Source organism: Mustela nivalis, assembly GCF_964662115.1.
Source record: "Mustela nivalis genome assembly, chromosome: 4".
Lineage (NCBI taxonomy): Eukaryota > Metazoa > Chordata > Mammalia > Carnivora > Mustelidae > Mustela > Mustela nivalis.
The window spans coordinates 121290572-121299987 of NC_139023.1; the positions used below are offsets into that span (position 1 = coordinate 121290572).

The following is a 9416-nucleotide window of genomic DNA, read 5'->3' on the forward strand; positions in this document are numbered from 1 at the left end:
CAGGAATTCCAGTTTTAATTATAGGTTTAATGCACATTGTGTTCTACTTGCTTCTCAGCATATTTATATAGATATTAACTTTTTTCACAAGTGTTTTTAGGACAAGGCACATGGCTATATTATGTATCAACATTGTTTTTAGCTGTTTGTTCACTCTGTCTTTGTTGTATGCTAGATCCTATACTAGGGTTTTAAATAAAATAAGTCAGCTGTGCTAGACCCTATACAAAGGCTTTAAATAAAGGAAGTATGATTTTTTATTTTATAGAACATATCCATTAGTAAGGAAGACAGTCATTAAAATAATAATCAGCTCTGCATCTGATATTTGTGGGGCCTGGGGTAAAAGGCCAAGTGGATGCCATGTATCAGATCAGAACTAGAGATATCGGGTTTGGGTCATTGACCTCTATGTGAAATGGCCATAGCAATCTCTAACATCCCAATCAAATAGGCAGAAAAGGGTATTCCATGCTTTGTCTGTTTCCAAGAGAGAGGAAAGTTCCTCAGATTTATCCTTATACTCGTTGGCTAGAATTGCATCACATAGCACTGCCTAAGCCAGTCATTGGCAGTGATAAGCTCTGACCTTGGCCCAGTTCATGTTTTCTTCTGGAACCTCAGGGCTCAAACTCTGGGAATTTCCTTGCAACTTGGAGGTTAAAGGAGACCTGCTCTCTCCCAAGTCAGCCCTTACAACTTTGACCCTGAGTGGCAACAAGGAGCTTCTGGCATGGGGCAATAAAGAAGGTGGGTTGTGTCCAGGGTGGTGACTGAATCAGAAACTGGCATAGGAACAGATATCGTGCAGGTGCCCAGGGAACTGGGCTGGGACTCACTTTCTCATCCTCTTTTAGGCAGCTAGAGGAGAGGGATGGGATGGAATATAGTCATTTGGGAAACCCTATCGCTTTGGGTGTTCTGAGGCCAACAACTTCAAACAAGGGGGCTTCTTGCTATTCATTTCCCAGGGCAGAGGCTAAGGTTTTCTTCCTCTTCAACCAACCCAGGCTCCTTTGCTCTCAGCCTGGCATGCTTTGTCTTGGTGTATGCTTTGCATGGTGTAGCTTGCTCAGTGCATCCCTCTTCCATAATTCACTCAAAAGTAGATTGAACTCTCAACCATCTTTCTTTGGAGTCTAAAAAAAAATAGTGTGTTCATTTTGATATTTTTGGTATGTGTGGTTCTCTAAAGCAAGAGGCCTAGGATAGAATCCCTTTTACCTGGGTTTAAGTGCAGCTTGCTGGTAACCTTACACATGCATATGTAATTACAGGCTGTAAGAAGGAACATGGAGGAAGAAGACTGAGGGCTAGCAGGGGGCATGTGTAGGAACCCTGTTTAGAGCAGTGGTGTGTGATCTATGTCAGGGGAGGCCTCTTGGAGAAAGTTTTATGTCAGCTGAGACTAGAATGGAGGCCTCTGCTGACACCTAATTTGAGCAATGTTCTCAAGTCAACTAATATATTTCATGGAAAGTAAGAGAGACTGCAACTTAGGTCTTTACAAAATGTAATCCTCATGTTCAGTTTCCTTTTATAAAAGCAGCAACTGGATCTCCCTGATATGAGGAAGTGGTGATGCAACATGGAGGCTTAAGTGGGTAGGAGAAGAATAAATGAAACAAGATGGGATTGGGAGGGAGACAAACCATAAGTGACTCTTAATCTCACAAAACAAACTGAGGGTTGCTGGGGGGAGGGGGTTTGGGAGAAGGGGGTGGGATTATGGACATTGGGAAGGGTATGTGCTTTGGTGAGTGCTGTGAAGTGTGTAAACCTGGTGATTCACAGACCTGTACCCCTGGGGATAAAAATATATGTTTATAAAAAATAGAAAGTTAAAAAAAAAAAAAGCAGCAACTGTTCATTACAACTTAAGTAATATAGACATGTAAGGTTAAGAAAAGGATTGTTTCCCATAAATCTACCTCTCAGTAAATTTGAAATCAACAATGTGATTTAATTTTCTCCTAGATTTTTTTTTCTCATACATACACTAATTTTAATGTGTATATAAAATAATCACTTACTATTTTGTAATATTTCACTGCTCCAGTGTGGGGCTCTTTTTTATTTCCATTGTAACCGCCAGTTGACCAGTCACCTACTTTCCAGCTCCCAGCAGTAAGAGCCATAGGGAACTGAACATGTCCATTTGTATTCCTTTCTATGGGGTAAATAAACTGTGGGTAATTAATTGCACCTAAAACTAAGATCCATATAGTTTCTGTGTCTTTTCTGAATTAACCTGTCTCGTGTCTGTGGACCTTCCAATAGGCTGGAAATAATTGCAACTTGGTTATTGTTTTCTTCCATCATCATCATCATCATCATTTGTTTCCCCTTCATTTTCAAAATAATACCTGAGGTTGCTGTCCTTATTCCCCTTTTAATGTCTGGGGACCATCTTCTTTTCCTTTATATTTGAAAATACATTCAAGCCCAGTTCTGCAGGATATGGTCCACATGAAATAATGAACTCTCTCTTGGTCTTATTAGTTATTGTCTCTGTTGGTTCCAGTACTGAATTTAGAGAGTCCTAAACCTACATTCAGTTTTTGGTTTGGCCATTTATTGGTGGTGTGAACTTGGAGGGGCAACTCTACTTATCAGTGTTCTTCTTGAAACATAGAATATCAGACTTCACTCTGTTCTCCCCTTAGGGCTATTGAATGATTACATTGAGGGGTGCCTGGGGGGTGCTGTTGGTTAAGTGCCTGACTCTTTGTTTCGGCTCAGGTCGTGATCTCAGTGTCAGGCTCATGCTCAACACATAGTCTGCTTGAGATTCCCCCCGGCCCCCACTGCCCTCTGGTACTACCTCTCTCTAAAGTAAACGAATACATCTTTAAAAGCAAAAGAAAGATTACATTGAGATGAAGTATGTGGAAGATCTTTGTAAACTGTAAAGTTTGTACCAGTGCTTTCTAGAGTAAGTTTCTGTTTTAACTTTCTGCTCTTTTAATGACTAATGACTAATGAGAAATCCATAGTCTAATTCCCTAAGAAGCACGTCCTTAATCAAACAAGACAGAAGATAGAAAAGTGTGCTTATTTGAATTCCTCCAACATGAATATGCTTTCTTTTAAATATGGAAAAGTTTTACATATGTCTAGTTTTATATATAGCATCATTTGTTTTAGTATATAGCCTAAAACTTATAAATAACCACCATACAAATATTTCCCAATTTCAAACATACCTTCTGTATGGAAATTCTGATGGTAAGATAAAGAGAACCTGCATTTATAATGAGTAGGCAGCTGACTTTTTTTTATGGTTGATATAGAGTTATGGTCTATTATCTATAGTTTGTTACAAATAATGCCTAGGAAAGGTTTTAGGTGATTCATTAGGTGGTAATTTAAGTTCATGCATATTATTATTGTTAATTAATGATAATAAAAACAATCCCAATGTTGGTATAGGGAGAGGTGACATCAAGTTTGGTAGACTTTTCTGAGAAGGTTCCAAACACTCCGTAGATTTGGGGGTTTTGTTTGAGCAGCTTTCTTGACCACTTTCGTAATCCTGAAGCTGAAGCCAAGATGAGTTATTACTCATTTAATGTGTAGGCTGTTTCTTCCCCCACCACCCCTAATTGTAAATTATACAATCTCAACCTCTACAGCCAGCAATATCTGACTTTATTGCTTTCCATTTTATGAAAATTAATTACAGTTCACATTCTGACACTGAAATTAAAGAGTAAGCACTAAATCTTGTACACAACAATAGGAAATTAAGAGAACATTCTTTATTATCAAAATAACATGGTTTCTTGTTTTTCTTCTCTTAAGGCATGGGGCTGTGAGATAAAATCAGATTTAAACAAACATTGTTCCTCCTTAACTTGTGTTACTGCAACATAAAAGACAGAGTAGAACTATGATATTTTAATTAAAAAACTCCAGCTCTTCCCATTTTCTCTCGAAGGACATTGTTTTATGATAGCACTATAGGCAATGAAACTCTGTCCCTGCAGACTCTGTCTTAGTAGAGACAATAAGGGACAATAGCGGACCAAATCACTGGATTCTATGAATGCCTCCCAAAGAAAAAAAAATTCTGCAAAGAACAATATAAGTATAAATGACAAAGAGGTTGAGATGTAGGTATGGTGTAAATATATTCCCTGTGGTTTCCCTTTGGCCACAAATTTCACAAGGACAACAATTATATATAATATCTAGCTTTATAAGCATTTTAGAGTTAGTAAAGTATTTTCAAATATAACATTTTATTTAATAATCACAATAATCCAGTAACAAAGTTATTTTATTTACTTGTTTATTTTTATTGAGGTATAGTGGACACACGAAGTTACGTTAGCTTTAGATATGCAGCATGGTGATCGACAAGTCTGTGTGTCATGCTAAACTCACCACCAGTGTAGCTACTGCCTGTCACCATACAATGCTCTTACAATACCATGACTCTGTTCCCTGTGCTGTAGCTTTTATCCCCATGACTTACTCATTCCATAACTGGAAGCCTGGATCTCCCACTCCCCTTTACCCATTTTGCCCATCCTCCCACCCCCTTTTCTCTGGCGACCATCGATTTGTTCTCTGTATTTATAGGTCTGTTTCTGGTTTTTGTTTGTTTGTTCTTTTTTTTTTTTTTTTTGGATTCCATATATAAGTGAAATCACATGGCATTTAATTTTCTCTGACTTATTCCACTTGGCATAATACCCTTTAGGTTCATTCACGTTGTTACAAATGGCAAGATCTCATTCATTTTTATGGCTGGGGACTATATCTATGTATATATATAATATATCATATATCCATATATATCCATATATATGATATATTTTCATCTATCAGTGGACACTTGGGTTGCTTCCATGTCTTGGCTATCGTAAATAATGCTGCAGTAAATATAGGGATGAAATATTTTTTTGAGTTAGTGTTTTCATTTTCTTAGGGTAAATATCCAATAGTGGAATTACTGGATCACATGGTATTTCTATTTTTAATTTTTTGAGGAATCTCTTTACAGTTTTCCACAGTGGCTGCACCAATTGTCATTTCCATCAATAGTGCACAAGGGTACCTTTTTCTCCACATTCTTGCCAACACTCTTAACTTCTTGTCTTTTGATTCTAGCCATTTTGACAGGTGTGAGGTGATATCTCATTGTGGTTTTGACTAGGATGTCCCTAGTGGTTAATGATGTTGAGCACCTTTTCATATGTCTACTGGCCATCAGAAAGTTTTTTTTTTTTTAAATATATCAAGCAGTTGTGTTTACATAATACAATCAGTAGTTTTCAAATATGTTATGGCCATGAATCCGATAAAAAACATTATGAGAAACTCCAATATGTAAAACTCCAATATATAAAACACATAAAAGTGGGGGTGAAATGATAGAAGCTGTCAGGCACCTGTTCACTCAATTTTTCCTATTCTTAGCTACTTTTTTTTTTTTTTTGAGGCACTTCTGTAGCAATCCACGGAGCATAGTTTGAAAACTGATGGCATAAAATTTAAAGTGTTCAATAAATGTTGTTCAAACAGCATTCACTGAGTCCTTCCTGTATACAACCATATAGTTATTGAGAAAGTTCTGTCCTTTTCTGTCACTGGCCCAGTCTCCTTCTGATAATAAACAGAGGGCATGTCTTTGAGAGGCTCTAAAATAAGCATGACACTAGCATCTGTTCTTGCCTTCGTAGCTAAAAACTAAAGGTGAGACCAAAAATCCTTGACAGGTTTTATTCCCACCATTATGAAGATACTGCACTAGATATTTACACAATTTAAGGCAGTGCTTTTAGTGTGTGTTGAAATATATCAGTACGGCATCTTGATACTCTTATGTTCAAAGGTATATTTATATTTGCCAGCCCAAATAAGTCAATGTTAACTATATTTCATGAATCAAGTGGTGGTAACTGCAAGTTCTCTTGCAGTGTAGCTGATCATCCATGTGACCCTCCCACTGGGAAATACAATGCATTGTAATGTTTCTGAGCTGCCAGGTTTTGAGTAACAGAATTTTTTTTTCCCCTCAGCAATATTCATTGTCATTCATCTGACATTTTGGATAAGTAGTCTGAGTCAAAGATTATGGCTAGAAACCATCAAATGGCCTCAGTTCTGTCTCCATGTTGGAATTACAATAGCTACTCTTCATAAATGAGTCTATGGGTTTAAATTCATTTAATTAATCCAAGTAAATCCATTATTTTCATTTAGTGTCTGCCATGTGTCGAATGCTATGCTAGCTGCTGCAGTAGTCAGTCAACAGAAGAGACATATACCCTGTCCTCTGTGAGTTTAGAGTCTGGTGAGGAAGCCATATAAATAAACAGACAGTTACCTGTGACTAATATGAAAAATCCTTTGAAATAGCACAAGGTTGTAAGTTAAGATACTTTGAGGGGGATTTAAGTACTAGGAAATGATATTAAAGGAATTGGTGTTAGATACATGCAAAAATGGTAGGTATTGGAAAGGAACTTCTGGAATAGCAGAGTATGGTGCTAGCTAAGTCCTTTTCTCAAAAATCAATGGAAGAACTGGATGAATCTTTCAAAAACATCCATTTAAGGACTCTAGAAATTGACCACAGATATACAAAAAATTTAGAAACATTTATCCAAGAAAAACAACTCAAATTTAAGTAACAGTAGGGTTTTAGCTCTTCAGCTCTATTGGCATAGAGGTTCTATCAGTGTAGGGTATGGTGTAGGAATTACTTGAGGGGGCTGACTTGATTTGGAGCAGGTGCATGTGAATTATAAACAGTAGCAATCTCAGTGGCAATCAGAGAATTCCAGCTTCACAGCTAGCTTGAGTTGTCATTGAGTTGGGTGGGGTAAACAACAGACCAACACACTGGCTAGAAATTCAGTAGGGAGATCTGGGTAAATGAGGTAGCCACTGTGAGCCTTGATAAGCTCTCACATATCCCGGTGGTTTTGAGGATGCATGCTCATAAAAGGCTATACACATTCCTAAGAGAGAGGAGAAAAGGCCTAGTTATTGTACTGGCCCCTGGCTCAATGTGAAGCCTAGAGAATGCTCAGGGGAGACATCTGGAGACCCAGCAGAAAGCAAAAGCAGGATAAGTTGACTGAACTTTGAAAGTAATTTTATCTCTTTATGAATATTTTAGTCACTGTGTCATGCCTTCCTATAATTTTTTTTTCCAGCTTTGTCAAGGCATAATTGACAAAAATTGTACAAAGTATATTTTCTGGACCAGTGCTATTAAATAAAAAATTAACAACTGAAAGAAATTTTGGAAGTATAGGAACCTATGGAAAATAAAAAAGAAACACATCCAGGTATTTGAAATGGAGGCATGGGCTGAAGGAAAATGGCAGCTCTCCTGTGATGGCATTGCTCACACCAAGCAAAGCTGCAATGGGGTGACTTTTGTGATGGCTCTAAGAAGGCAACTGGAAAAATTTCTTGGACAGCTTCTATGGAGTGGGACACACAGTGGGTGAGTGGGTTCTCACTGCTTGGCCCTACAGCCCTTGGGGGTGAGGAACCGCCATCAGGCTCACAGAAAGGCAGTCTGTGCCTATAGCACAAGAGGTACACAGTGTGCCAATGTGCACAGTGCCACACTGTGCTCGCTGAATCTGTGCAACTAGTATGGGACTCTCATGGTCCCTCAGGGCTGTGGTCTTCTCCAGAGTAACAAATAACCGGGTTTGGGAAGCTCCCTTCCTAGCTGGCATTGAAACTTTGTTCAAAGGTGGCCCTTAACAACTTTTTATTCTGTACTTCCTATGGGATTCCCTTTGGTTTCCATTTGTATTTCATTGGTATTCCATTTGTGTGTACCCACACCACCCTGGCTGCCTTCAGAGGTCATTTCTCCAAAATAGACTGCTATCTCTTAAAAACAAAAGCTACAGCGAATGCATCTGAAATGGATATTCACAACTGCTTTCTGCCTGAAAAGGTTGCAGAGCCTGAAAGAGAAGATAATGTTAAAACCTACTCACTTAAATTCATGGATGAAGATTCTGAAGGAAGTAACTCCTGACAGCCCAAGCCACAAAACTGATTGAGAATCAAAACTTAAGTATCAGGGTCAGGCCTTATTACTATCTTCAATAACAGGTGCTGTTTGATCAATTCTCAAGAAAGATTGGCTTCAAGAATGGGTGAGAAACGTGGTTTATTATGATTACCTCTAGGCTGATTTTCTAAATGATTTGTGAAGCTGTTTCTAGAAGATGAAAAACTGAGGAGCCTTCTGTCCTGGTTTTGGAGCTGTTTCACTTAAGAACTTATTTTAGCTTGTCATTTTCATAAGTACTTATTTCTGAAAATGTTTTTACTGTAAATTTAGGTTAAGAGGCCATGTCCCATGAATACTGTGATGTAACGATGCATGCATGGTTGTTATGAAAATAGAGTTGTATGTAATGTGGAAAAAAAAAAAGGAAAACATCTAAGTAACCCATGGGTCAAAGAAGAAATCACAAGGGAAATTGGGAAATAATCTGAATTGATTAAAATTGGAAACACAATTATGGTATAGCTAAAACAATATTCAGAGGAAATTTTATAGTGTTAAAAACCTATATTAGTAAAGAAGAAAGATCACAAAATATAACTTAAGGGACTAGAAAAAGAAGAGAGCCAACTAAATCCAAAACAAGTTGAAGAAAGGAAATAAAACATCTATCAAAAAATGGAAAACAGAAAAACTATATAAAAGAAATCAATGAAAAAGTTGGTTCTTTCATAAGAAAATTTTAAAAAATTGCCAAACCTTTATCAAGAAAGACTGAGCAAGCAAAAAAGAGAGAAGACTCAAGGAAATCAGGAATAAAAGAAGAGACATCACTACTATCCTCACTGAAATGAAAAAGATTGAAAGAAAATCCTATGAACATCTTTATACTAATAGATCAGAAAACTTAGTTAAAATGATCAAATTCTTAGACACAACTATCAAAAATGACATATGAAAAAATAGAAATTTGAATAAAAAATTTGAATAATACCAAAAGTATTCCCACAAAGATAAGTCCAGGTTCAGATGGTTTCACAGATGAATTTTATCAAATAAATAAAGAATAAAGAATACCCATCATTCCCGGGGCGCCTGGGTGGCTCAGTGGGTTAAAGCCTCTGCCTTCGGCTCAGGTCATGATCCCAGGGTTCTGGGATTGAGCCCCGCATCAGGCTCTCTGCTCAGCGGGGAGCCTGCTTCCTCCTCCGTCTCTCTCTGCCTGCCTCTCTTTGTCTGCTTGTGATCTCTGTCTGTCAAATAAATAAAAAATAAAAAAATAAAAATTCTAAAAAAAAAAAAAAAGAATACCCATCATTCCCAAGCTTTTCCAGAAAACAGAGAGGTAAGGAACACTTTCCAACTCATTTTATGAATTGAGAATTATTCTGATATCAAAGATATCAGACAAAGATAGTAC

General features: G+C 37.4%; 1 pseudogene across 1 annotated transcript; it reads left to right on the forward strand.

The window, feature by feature from the left end:
• Positions 1-7447: 7447 nt before the first annotated feature.
• On the forward strand, positions 7448-8045 carry LOC309863131 (protein Mis18-beta pseudogene; annotated as a pseudogene). Its single transcript has one exon. The product of its transcript is annotated as a protein Mis18-beta pseudogene (transcript).
• Positions 8046-9416: the final 1371 nt, after the last annotated feature.